At 40.5% G+C, this 14,045-nt stretch overlaps 1 protein-coding gene across 5 annotated transcripts in view; it reads right to left on the reverse strand.

Annotated features, from left to right (window-relative positions):
- LOC140693507 (uncharacterized) overlaps positions 1-14,045 on the reverse strand; it is a 72,752-nt gene that overhangs the window by 47,893 nt on the left and 10,814 nt on the right. For 3 of the 5 annotated variants that reach the window (XR_012069258.1, XR_012069260.1, XR_012069259.1), the window contains exons 1-2: positions 566-827; positions 168-288 (exon numbers count right to left, since the gene is read on the reverse strand). The gene's annotated coding sequence lies outside the window, so the exon portion shown is untranslated. Of the gene's footprint in view, positions 1-63; positions 289-565; positions 828-1,318; positions 1,441-14,045 lie in introns of those variants that run through there. The other 2 variants (XR_012069256.1, XM_072957325.1) reach the window with 2 other exon arrangements.

A 14,045-nucleotide genomic window follows, 5' to 3' on the forward strand; every position in this document is an offset into this window, starting at 1 on the left:
CATCTGAAAAATGCATTTTTAGATGTCTAGTACCACACATTGGAAAATTACACGAGTACTTACAGAAACAAATAACTAGGAGACACCGCAGCAGCGTCACAAAGTGTAGAAAGGGCGATCCTGAATAACACCGCGCAGTTACATAAGGACCCACAAAGTGAGAGCACCTGCTGTAACAGGGCGCGGCCCCCTTCCATTTGTCAGATGTGTCTTCAGGGCTGAGGCAGTTCTGAGCACGGCCAGTGTCAGTGCTGGTGTCTGGATGGATGCCACTGGAGGTGAGGGCACCTGCAAGCCGAGAGGAAGAACAGAAATCATCCTCTGCTTTTTCTGTCTTGTTTCTTTGTTACTTTTAAAGAGAGGCGGAAATAAGATAAACTGGATCTTTCCTACTGAAATTTCAGTAATGAAACCATTTTTAAAGTGATCACAACTTATATTCTGCCTATGACTGTCTTTTCAACAAAGCATCATATTTATAAAATGTTAATTAACTCAGTTAATTAACTCCCTGTTGAAACATTCTAGTAAAGAGCATGAACTGCAGTATGTAAAAGAACCACACCTGCAGTGACTAGCTCAGCTGTCTTGACGGCAGTGCAGTCAGCCCCCACCATCCCGTGGCCCTGAGCTCCTGATGCTGGTAAGAGAGCGCGCTGCTGCCTCAGATGGAAAGAAAAGGTGAAAGCATTTTCTGAAATCTACAGCACTGACAAAACATAACTGATAAATCCCAGGCTCCTTTGAGGCTGTCATTTTCCGTTTCTGGCCAACACCCGTCAATGAGCAGAACCACCCCATTCCCGAGTCATGGGACTCACGTGGGCAGAAGTTTTGGAGAAATTTCCAGGTATAGAATGTAAACCAACTATACATAAAACTCTGAAAAAGAAAAGATGCAATAATCTGATTTTGGAAGACACTAAAATATTCTCCTAAGCCTTAGTACTTGGAAAGGCTGGGCTTCTACTAAGCCACTTATTTATTTCACAGCCAATGAGCATCTCCCACAAACCCTGTTTCCCTGTGTCTGCTGGGAGCTTCAGGCACATTGATGTTGTCTATCTTATAAGTCACAAGGCAGAGGCGTGTGTCTCACGCTGGCAACTCTCACACAGGCTCAACTCCTAGCCTCACTGTATGAACTTGGCCCCATTTTCTCACCTGTTTATTTGGTACCTGTTCTTCTGTAAGCTGCCTGAAATGCTTATTGAAACAAGTCAGAAGAATGAGTGGGTAGAGAAATGGACAGATGGACAGGTGAGAGATGGGCAGAAAAACAGAGAGTCTCCAAGAGAAGGGGAGCAATCAAAATTACCTATGCAAAACCCTCTTCTAGTCAGGGAAGGAAACCACCACGGAGAAGTGTGAAGAGGCAGGTTGCTTAGGACTGTTTCCTGGATTCCATGAAAAGTCACACCAAGAGATGAGAGGGTAGAACTATAAATAATAAAAGAAAAAATCATGCATGTTTGAAAAATATATCTACATTATGTACTTTCTAAAGAATAGAGTCAAATTAGCAAGGCCCAATAACACAATCCTTGGGTATATACAGAAGTGAGAATCCCATCTCCAATCTGCAAGGCATCCCTTTGGAGCACTGAGAGTCTACACGGTGCAGTCATAAAGCCATCACCGCAAAAGCGATGCTATCCTGCACTTACGAGGAAAGAGCAGCTGTGCTCGGTCTGCCTACACGTGTCTTTTACACCCCTCAGCACCTCTACGGGGGAGGGACGCCTAGCGAGCCCCATCTCTGCAGGACAGAAAACAAGTCCAAGAGAGGCTAAGCCGACCTACCAATTCTCCATCTCACAGGACTTGTCACTCCAGACCAGGACTCGAACTCGGACCCACGTTTGTAACCACAGTACTACCGTATTTTATGTGCTTTTTGTGTGTATAATACATTTGTTTCTGGCATGAAAGGGTATTTAATAAATGATCGGTTGTCTTGTCTATCTCATTAGTTCACAATCTTTATATTTTTGAATTGTACTCTTCCCCTGGAGAAAGGAACGGAAAGAGCGGGGGTCAGAATGAGGTGGGGCTCCATTCTTTATCTGTTGCCTCATCTCATCCAAGTCCCCAAACAGGGAGAAAGAGCAAATGTTCTCTTCATCATTTAAAGAGAGGGCTCCAGTGATGGTGACTTACTCAACCCCAAAACCAAGTCTGGGGGAAGGGCACATGCAGCAACGAGAGCAGTATCACCTGTAGGAAGGCAAAAAGAGCTCAGGGGATGGCTCAATGGGTCAGCCTGATTTCATTTCAATCGATAATACAATAGCACACTCTAAAAAAACTAGAATGCAATGGATTTCCTCTTTCTTGACATCTAGCAAGTTTCCACATCTCACATGTAACATTATCACGAACTAGTGAAAGGAAGAGTCCACAGACAAGGAAAATCAATGCCACAGGCAGGCTGAAACACAGGCTGGAGGAAAGGAAGGGAAAGGGCATAGTAAAGAAGAGGGGAAATTCTGGGAAAAAGACATCATCACAAGGACTCTCAAGCATCATCCAGCAATCATATAATCATTCTTTCAAGAGAGAGTTACTTAGGTCCTATTTTGTGCAACATTGTACAGTGGGCGAAGCAAGAGCACAGCGTCCATGGTGGCAGCAAGCTGCGGAGCTCCAATACACTTCTGATCCCGGTACCTTGCACACTTGTCCTCAGTATAAAGGCAAAATATATAGTAAAATAATCCAATGTAAACTCTATGCAATGCTGAAAAAAATTAAAGAATACCTAAATACCTGGACAGACACACCACGCACATTCCTGAATCAAATGACAGCATTCTTGGGATGGCAGTGCTCCCCAGAGCGATCCATATATTCAACGTGGACTCGATCACAATCCCAGTGGGTTCCTCTGCAGAAACTGACTATCTGCTGCTACAATTCATATGGGAATTCGAGGATCTCAGTAACCAAACCGTACTTGAAATAGAAGAACAGTTTGAGAGGACTTGTAATTCTCAATTTCAAACCTTACAACTGTATCTCCAGGTGAGATTAGAGGCCATTTTTAAGTTATAATTGTGTTTATCCTTATTTTCTAAATTCTGTACAACGAATATACCTGTTAGAATAAGAAATTTAAAAAGTAAGGTATCTTTTAAAACATGCAAACCTATTCATTCATTGGGAAAAAAATATTTTGACTATAAAGAAGTAAACAAATATCTAGTGAAAAAGGACTATTTAAAAACAAGAGTGCATTTACATTTTTTGTAAATTGGAAACTGAAAAGCACAAACACATCAAGTTTCTAGGGAGAGTGTTGCAACATATTAATTGTTATTTCCAAAATTCTAATTGAACAATGAAAACTCAAGAAAGAGAAAATCTTGATTGACAGCCAACTGCAAACACATGGAGAGCAAAGGCCTAGAAATCACAGTTCCTTTAACTCTGCTACTAACTCAATAGGAGAGGAAATTCCTCAGTGAGGGGACAGTGGAATCCCATGCATAAGACAGGATACACAGTACAAACTGCACTAGAATTGGGGGTGATTTCCATAGAAGAATTCTAAAGTTACAACATTGATGAAAAACTATAAAAACACTGACAGACAGATTAAAACACACAGTCATATATATTATATAAAACATATGAAGTCTGCCCCCATGTTGCATAGAAATACAAACATATTTGTTCATTTATGGGCACTGATTACTTTATCCCAGGTAGAATATTTCAACTAAAATAGATAATCAATAATACACTCCTCTTGTCAAAACTAGTTGATAAGTTACTCTGCTATGTATGCATAATGTGTCTAAGATAGATTTAAAATTAGTGAAAAAGATTATTGTATGGTTTCTTGAACCCTTCTCAAGACACCAAGCTTAATTTTAAAATAAATCTGAGCAGTATTTCTATATGATCTTTTCCCTTGTGAAATGAACAACACAGTCTGTTGTCAAAATTCTTTCCTTACAATGATTCACGAGCACCGTATACTCACAAAACTGCTGGACAGCAAGGCACTATCCAGACACTGTGACAAATCAAATGAAACACAAGGAAGACAGTGACCCTATTCTGCAGGGCTTATAATCTGTTCCAACACCGGGTTTTTATTTGATTTGTTTGATTGGTTAGAAAAATAAAATCACTCAAGTACATTCTTCTTTGAGCATTATGTAAATCATGACTCTCTTTTTAGTGTCATGAGCAGGAAAGACTTGAGTATGAATTGATTAGATCAACTAGGCACAATCATCGCTGGAGCCTGTGTAATAAATAAGTACATGAGATCTAAAATAAACCTACACAGATCTCTGCAAGGAAAATGAAGAGGTGAGTTCCCCAATGAGAAAACAAACAATCAAGAAATCAAAAAAGGAAAACTTTTTCATTAATGATTCCAGGCAGTAGTGGAGCATGGTGGTGAAGATCACAAATGCTGGGGACAAACATGAGGGTCTGAAATCCCACAGCACTGGGTAGCTGTGACACTGATATTTCAGTGAAATTTTCTGCACCTCAGTCTCCTATCCATAGACTGGGGACAGCCACAGCACCCATCTCCTAGAACAGTCTTAAGAATTAAGTTATTTTTTATATAAAAGTTTAAATAAAATACCTCAGATTTTAAATATTACCCCAAAAGCTCAAGGAACAAAGAAAACAGTGATAAATTGGAGTTCATCAAATGTTAAAAATTTGCTTCAAAGGACACCATCCAGAAGGTGAAAAAACATCTGAGAGGAGAAATTTTTTTCAAATTATTTATCTGATTAAGTATTTGTATCTTCAAATAAAAGAAAAAACTCCTACAACTCAACAAGAAAAAGAGAACTCAATTAAAATGTGTATAAAGTATCTGAAAATGTATTTTTCAAAGAAAATATACAAATGGCCAATAAGCACAATCAAACGATGTTCAATATCATTAGCTGTAAAAGAAATCAAGTCAAAACCACTAGGAGAAACCGCTTCACACTTACTACAATAGGTTATAATAAAAAAAAATGTGTAACAAGCACTAATGAAGACACAGAGGAAGCGGAGCGCGCAGCCCTTGCTTTTGAGGATGTAACACAGGGTGGCCACTTTAGAAAACAGCCTGGCAGGTCCTCAGAGAGTTGAACATTTGGTTTATGAATGACCCAGCATTTCTGCTCTCTGGTCACACAAGTAAGAGAACTGAAAACAAATGTCCACATAAAAATTCCTACAGGAGTATTCACGGCGCCATTACTCTTCACAAACAAAAAGCAGACACAACACAAACGACTATCACCTGATGAATGGGTAAACAGTAGGGCCCAGATATACAGTAGAATATAATTCAGCAATAGCAAAGCATAGAGTACTGACCCAGGCCACAACCTGGAAATACATTGAAAAAGTTACTCAGTGTGAAAGAAGTCAGTCACAATAGACAGTTCCATTTACATGAAATAACTTGTTTTACATGAAATGTCCAGCACAGGCAAATCCATAGAGAGAGAACAATGGCTGCCTGGGGCTGGGGGAGGATGAGGAAGATGGGAATGACTGCTTGTGCATACAGGGCTTCCTGTTGGGGGATGAAAATATTCTAAGATTGACTGCGATGCACAATTCTGGGCTTTGAGTAAAAACCGCTGCACATTTTAATGGGTGAATTGTATTAAAACTGTTAAGGACAAAAGCACCTAGGGCCAGAACCTTCAAATAGTAAATGCAAATTGCTAACTTTTATTACAGGAAGAAGAAACTGCCCTCAGCATGAAAGCAGGAGATCGGCAAATATGGGTTAACAGAATTGGACAAGAGCATTTCACTTGAAAGAGTTGCTGAGTGTACACGAAATATTCAGAAATAGGAAAATCAGCTTGACATCACGAAGAAGCATTCTGCTTCAAATGCAGATCAAGGATTCGGCAAGCCCAGCTGCTAGAAATAACCAGAGAAGAAACCTGGTTCTTACAACAAGCACCAGAGCCAACAAGGAAATGGTGGTGAGGAAAGCAGGCAGCCAAAAATCTGGAACAGTTTGCTACAAATAATTTCTCCACTGAAAATTCAAAAATAAAATGAAAGTGATGCAATGCTGAGCTGGCCTCACGTTAAAGGGCTTCCTCTGCTGCTCGACAGTTCTGTAACCCCGAATGAGAGACTCAGGAGAATCAGCATGGCTCCTGGCAGTCCCCAAGTGACTGCCCTCCAGCACGTTTACCACCATCACATCTGCCAGGGTTGTATTGCAGAGAAGAGACCAACTTCTAAAAGGCACAGGAAATGTTTACCAGGGAAGAAAAGGCTGCTGTCAGTCCTGGGACAGAGGCAGTGTGAGCAGAGGCCAGAAGGCTGCAGGTGAACTGGAGCAGACCTGGGGCAGGAAGGGACCACGGAAGAGCAGATCTCAATTTTCTACTCTCTCTCCCTCGGGTAGGAGAGATAAAGCCTGCATCCTTCTCACCTGGAACTGTGGGTTCTGGCTGGCAGAAGTCTTACGTACAGGGAATGAATACTCAAGACTCTGTGGAAAAAGTCACGAAAGAGAGAGGGCGTAGGGACCCAACTCCACGAGCCTCTCAAATGATCCCATATTTATTGTATATAATCAAAGGAAAACGTCATTAACAGTTGTGTGATAGTAAGCAGGAACTTGGGGAAAGAAGGATGAGACAGAGATTGTAGAATCCACCATGAGTACAAAGGCTTAGTGTATCTTTAGGTAAGTCATGGGGTGAGGGGAATAAGATACATCCTTTAGACATGTGAATTACAAAGCAGACCACCAGACCAGCTAGGTCCTTGCTTGGGGGATAATAGAGTATCTAACTGCACACAAGCCCAGCCTTTATAGCTGTGGGCCTGGGTCATTGCTTTGCGATGAGCAGAGTGCTATCTAAAACATCATCTACGCAAGCAAAGCATTATCTCTGCTTTTTAAGGCAAGGAGACAGGAGTGAGGATGCACAGGCACTTGCTTGCAAAGCAGTTACTAAGCATACGTTTTCTTCTTAAATTTGACAGGCGGCTGGGATCTGTTACAATTTGTTAACCCAATCATGGGCTCCCACATGGAACCATTATGGAGGACACCCTAAGGTGACAAATCCTGGCTCTGGGTCTTTTCCTGCCAGCTTCAGCCACTCTAGCAGAGTCTAGGCACATTCCTGAATAATGATCATACAGAACCACCCACACTGTTAACTCCTGGTGCTTGAAACTTAATTTTAGCTCTACACAACTTAACGTAGAAAAGTTTCAGAAATAAAAGATATTATATTTACTTTATATCTCATCATAGGACTGATTTTTCTGATTGCTCTAAGCTGCTTCTTCTTGGTAAAGCACCTAATTCTGCAGGTGAATTCAGTACTTTCTTTGGGCATAACTAGCCAGTTTGGGCTCGCTAACTTCTATTGGTCAAATACCGATACACTTAATTGATTTCATTGTTCATCAATTTCAGCTGGGAGCAGAGGGAGTGTCACTCTGTTCCTCAGCCCACCCTCAACCCTTATCATCAGCAACTCAGGCCTCCGGAAACCAAAAAAAGCTTTTGTTTCCCTTCTACAGTTTCAACAAACCCAACAGGATACATAAGCCTGGAGAAAGAATTCAACACAAATGTTAAAACAAAAATCAATAAACCTGAAGCAACTCCATCTCCGAATCATGATACACAATGACATGAGATTAAGTGTGTCAGGCCCAAAGCATGGGTGAGCCTGACCACCTGATTTCTATTCTTCAAAGGAAGGAAAGTTTTCCTATTTTTTATTATCACTCTGTCATTGTTTCTGATTAAGCCAAAAACTAGTTTATGAAATAATTAAGCATTGAAATAACAGATTTTTGTTGTATCAATTACAGAAGGCATTCAGAGGTGTTAGGAAAAACCACCTCTGTAAAAAATGCAAAATTTCTTCCACTGTGAAGAACACGTATACAAAATGCAACAGAGAATTCAAGCTCTTGTGGAGAGGAGCAAAAGCCACAGAATCAAAGCAAAGTCATTACTATGAGTCAACTCAAAATTCACTGGACAATCATGTTCAATGCATTCAATGAAATTTAAAGGCATGCTGCAAACCATACACTTAATGATCTGCAGGCTAGAGGAAGAATTTCTCTCTTTAACAGACAAGAGTAATCAATAGGGTGCCCCACCAAACAAGGACCAAAGAACAATCAGGTTTTTAACAGTTCTGATATATCAGCATTTTCTAAAGATCAAAATCCAGAAATTTTAAACATTGATTCACACCACAATGAAACAAGCACTTAAAAAAAAAGAAAAGAAAATAAGCACATAGAACATGTACATAGATCAATGAGAATTTCTTGAGACGCTGGAAGAAACAGGCTATAGTCTTTTACTTGAGAAATAAAACTACTTTTAAAGATAAATGCTAAAACACATTTCATCATTCATGTTGCCTTGAAAAATCTGAGGCACTTGTATCTGATTAGAAAAGCAATTCTGAGTAATAGTGTGTTACAATTCAGAGCCAGTTTGCTTTAGAAGAAAAGAGAAAAGAAAAGCTACCGTTTCTCATATACTGCACAAAGTGTGAAGTGTCTCCCTGCCTCTTTCTCCTCCCGTTTTCTAAGCTCATGCTTCCCAACCCTTCTGAAACAAGTATGAGAACCTCTTATTCCCGCCAATATGCCAAATGACAAAAGAAAATCAATTTATTTGTGTAAGTATATGCTTAAACCTTGAACTGGAAGAGAAAGATATCAGAAGTCTATATGGAACTTATTTCTACATTCCTGAAATCACACACACAAACGTTCACACAGACACAGACACAGACACATACCCCCTGGATTACTGGGAAATTCACAAGCTTAGGATTTCCATCTTCTAGAAGATAACTTTGTAGTTAGTTTAAAATACAAAACTGTCAGCTTTGGAAAGCCTTGATCACCTGCTAAACCATCCAAATATCAAAGAGACCCAATTAGCCTTCTCGGTAGAATGTAATTTCCCATGATGGCAAAACATACCCTAAAAAGTCCTTGATCTAAGTCTCGTGTTTATCACTAGCTATGATCGTTTTTAAGCACATTAACAGATTCAGAAACTTATGTCTCAACAGCATTTATTCTTATTGAAATAGTATACGTGTTCATTTGCCTATACAGAGACCAGGTCCCATGATGGAGTTTAAGAGCTATTTTGTGTATTGCAATATTTATTTTTAAGTGCAGAAAAGGAGGGTGGGTATTACTCAGTTGTAGAGCACCTGCATAGCATGCACAATGTCCTGGCTTCAGTCCCCAGTACCTCAAAAAAAAAATAAATAAAATAAGGGCATATTTAAAAATGAGTAAAGTTATAAAAAAATGCAGACTAAAAACCACTGCAATCTAGGAGACACAATTACAATAAAAAAAACAAGAGTTTCTATCAATTATTGGCTATTTGCCAATCGCAGAGACAACCAGAAATCACACCTGATAACCATCACGTGTGATTCTCAGCAACCCTACTAAGTAGACACGGATGGGAAACCAGGCTCTGCAGATGAGGAGACGGAGCTCAGAGGAGCCGGGGACGCTGACCGTCCTGCTTCCCGTGACACCACATCAGCCCAGGGCAAGCGCTGACGGAGCTGCAATGAGGGGACACCCAGCTGCATGGAACCTTGGGGCACTGGGGAGTCCCAGAAAACACTAAAAACTGTTCAGTGAAAAACCAGCTCAAATATAATACACTGTGCCACATTCTTTAAACAGGGAACATGAGTGAGACCTTTTTGATGCCTCCGTGTCCTTTCTGCCATCGTCAGTTACTTGCCCTCACAGCGTGACCAGTGATGAACTGGACCCCATATGAAGCGCACTCAGATGGCAGAGCATTTGAAGCTGTTTTATGAAGTTTGTAAGACTCTGTCTGTGCCTCACACAGGCGGTCATCCATCACTTCTCACCGGTGTGGATGTACCACCTGAAATCACTCCTTTCTGCTTTTTAAAATCCCTTCATCTACTCCAGACTTTTCAATAGCAAAGAAGCAGCTAAACCACAGACAGTGGACAGCTTTTCACCAAATTTCTTGAACAGCCCATCGGACTACCTGGAAGCCCTTTACTTTTATTAAACCCACTTCCAGGTACTTCATCATTTTCGGATTGGTGGACTTGGCCTCTGACTGAGCTACTCAGAGAGCTCCCAGCCTCATATCCGTGAGAGGACCCTGCTGTTGGGAGAAATCAGTGAGAAAGGCGTACATCCCCCAGTCATGTCTGCATGGCTAGAAGTGCCACAACGTGCTAAAAATTTATACCATCATAACCCCTGGGCTCCCATGGACTGGTTTCACATTAACCAAACTCATGAGACACTGATGCAAGAAAACCAGAAATTTAACTTATTAATGTAACAGAAGATGTGAAACTATGAACCAGACTGCAATATCAGAGTTCAACCATGAGTATATGTTCTCCTCCACGGCCCAAACACGGGCAGGCAGTCACATGGCAAGTGTGGACAGAAGCAGAGCAGGAAGGATTTCTAGATGAATTCAATGGACTAAATTTCTGTTATACCAACAGATCTGCTGCCTGGAAAACAATTAATTCTAATCACGGTGCACTCTTCGTGGACAGTTGCCGAGACACGACTGTGAGCACCTGTGTAACTCTCCTTTCCCTGTCCTTTCTGGGCTAATTGATGCACAGACGTACAGAAATCGAGGGATGCAGATACATCTAAACACCCAAAGCCCATTCTGGGAGCCACAATACCATACAGCCAGGGTTAAAATACTTGCTCTGCCACTTACTAGTTCTGTGACCTTGGTCAACTTACCCTCTGTGTGCCTCAATTTCCACACTGTGAAACTGGGATAACAATCAAACCTTCCTTACTCGCTTGTTGAGAAGATTGAAGGATTCATTTCTGTAAAACGCTCAGAAAAGAATGTAGCACATTTTGGGTGCTCAACAAATGTCAAATTAATATTACAGTGGTTTACAAGTCTCCTTCCTAATCATCTTCTGTGTTTCCTGGCTAGACTAATACCCAAAGGAAATTCTTATTTCTCCTTTTATAAACTCATGGGATGAACCCTTCTGTTCCATCCCACCACCTGTTTAAACTGATGGAAGGGATACCTCCTCCCCACTCCTCTGGGCCATGCAGAGTGCTACTCCCTTCACAGCCCTGACCCCTGGCCCACAGCTAGCCCTCCTCACATTAACAGATTGAGTTGTGATTCCGGGGAGACAAGCAGGGCATGTGAAACCCTTCCTTTCCCTCCAGTGTTGACTACCCTAGGGAAGCACCCTGGATGCTCAGCTCCATTGCAGAACAGCCCTGTGCATGATGGGGCTCATTCTCTCAAGGGAAGGCTTGCTGTGGCCCAGAGATACCTGGGACAGGGTGAGTCTCTACTTCTGGGACACAGTATCATGACACTCATTTATCCACAGCCCTGAAGTTCATGGAGAACGTGGCTTCATCAGTAACAAAGAAGACATTTATCGCCTGCCTACTCTTTTGTGTCATCTCTCAGTTGGCTGCTGGAGACAACATGTGTATAAGTATTGGTTCCCCTTAGGCCCCAACATATATGAAGTAACAAAAATTTCTGTGGCTTAACGTTGGTCCAGGGCGACTGTGTAACAGTTCTGACTCTGCTGATGCTAAATTATGGGTGTAGGAATTATGGAACGTCCTCAAATATCTTTCATCATAAAATCAGCTTTTCTTATTTTCTTGTTTCTTTGTAATTACCAAAGACTATAAAATGATGGCTGCACACAAAACAGCAGCTAAAGTTTATGAGCTCTCTTGACATACCCACTGTGGTAAACATGTTACATAATTACTAATTCTCACAATTCTACAAAGCAGATATGAGTGTCCCCTTCTCACAGACGAGGGGAAAACTCAGAACGAGCTGACTCAGGATCACATGGTTCAGTGTCAGCACGTGCAGGCAAACCCAAGTCAAGAAACTACACCCCATCATATATGTACCAAATCAACTCCCACCAATTAACACACAGCGGCGGGGTCAATACTCAGGGAACTCAACACACCTTTCAGCTTTATGGTGCTCCAGAGGCAGCTTCTAGCTGTTTTATAATATCCCGGCTCACTGGTTTCTAACACTAGAAGAAAAGCCCGATTTTGCCATTGTTTGCACAGCAAGTCTGAAATGTTCACAGCGAGATAAAAGAATAAAACTATGATATCAGCAGAAAAAATTTTCCAGGTAGAAAGACATAATGGACGTTGTGCTATTCTGAAGCATTAAGCAAAGGAATCAAAATAAAATCACATTGTTTAAGCCTTATTTTACAAACAGAAAAATTAAGACTGTAAAAAGTTGCAACAGCGCCACCTATGGCTAAAAAGACCTTCCAGGTTGCCGGGAAACATGCAACACAAAAATTGACTGTAAGATGAGAAACGAGAATCAGATAACTAGAAGCTTATGTAGCATATACTGCACTTTGCTTCGGGGGGATGGAGGGGTATTCAGTATTTAATCTGATATTGCTAATACTCCTAAATATAAACAAAAGACATAGGCTCATGGAAGCTCATCTTAGAAGAGGAAAGAATCCAGTCCAGCCACTTCATTTTACACGAGGGGAGACTGAGACCTGAGATCTGTCCTCCTGGCAATCAGCAGCAAAGCTCTCCTAGGTCTCATGTCTTGCACTGTAGTAAAAACCAACAGAACTGTACTAGGCCTATATTCATAAAAGTCACGTCTGTATTTTTCCAACAGTAGGTAATCTAAGTATCTTGCAAAATACTTCTCAAAGAGCCAGGAAATCATAGAAGGGTATTGAAATACAAAAACATTTATTTACATATTAAAACAGCATGAGCTTTATTCTCTCTATTAAAAAAGTGACATGTCAAATCAAAATTTTGAAATTTTAAAACCTGAAAAGAGTGCAGAAAAAAATCAAAATTTTCTTTAGTCACAAAAGAGAGAAGCTTATTCCCTGATAATAATCAATGTGGATTTTTCTAAACTTAATGGTTCTGGTCAGAATCCCGAGAAATTAAATGTCTGATGGATGGTTACACGGCAACATGAATTCTGAGCTTACATTCTGTGTAAATAATCTTCAAGGTCGTCTGCTTAAGGCAATTTAAGTAGTCCCTGTCTCACTAGAATGACACAGATTTCATTAAAGCTTCATACTGCACTTAAAAAAAAACAATCCTAGTTACTTTAAGCCATATTAATGTATATCATATATACACATATTGAATATGCATCAGAAATAAGCTACCCTTTTTAGTATTCAGAGTTGATACTTCTAAACTATCAGTCACTGTGAAAGCACATTTTTATTAAGCACCTCTACGGTGCTTTGTATACAAGGCGTCCAGCTCTCACAGTCAGACAAGGTAAACCATATTACTCAAATTTCACAAATGACAAAATATACTTAAGCCATGTAAACAACTAAGATATTCATCATCAGGAAAGAAAAGAGTAAGGATTTTACTTACAATACTCACTGACAAAGTTTTCTTTCATACTAAGACTACATAAAACAAATTCAGTGTTTGGAAATTTTTCAGTAAATAAGCACCACTAGAAAAAACAAGTAACATCATTAGCAACAGTTGGACTTTCAAAGACCACTTCTCTCTTGCACAATAGTTATTTTAAATGTTTTGTTTTTAGTTCTCACAAAGCACTAAATTAAAAAACTATTTCCTTTACAGTCATTACCTGAGAATAAAACATTTGTGAAAATGTACAATTTTAATTTATGCCACTCTGCCTCTCATTCTCACTGGTGTCTCTCCTTTGAAGACCTCATCAGGCTGAGATAGCTAAAATCGGTCATTTATGGGCTCACAGGAGTTCGGGAAAACACTCAACGGGAAGCTGATTAGAGGAGCAATTGAGAATTCATCCTGTGCAGCCTGGATTCCAGCATCGAGCTAGCCACCGCCAGCTGCGTGTCATTTGGGGCAAGCTGACCCATCTCTCAATCCCTCAGCTACAAAAAAGGAGACACTGATACCTACAATCAAACACTTGCTATGAAGTAAAATATGAGCAAAGCATTTTAGCCTCAGTTAGGCGT

This window comes from Vicugna pacos, unplaced genomic scaffold (assembly GCF_048564905.1).
Source record: "Vicugna pacos unplaced genomic scaffold, VicPac4 scaffold_19, whole genome shotgun sequence".
NCBI classification, from domain to species: Eukaryota; Metazoa; Chordata; class Mammalia; order Artiodactyla; family Camelidae; genus Vicugna; species Vicugna pacos.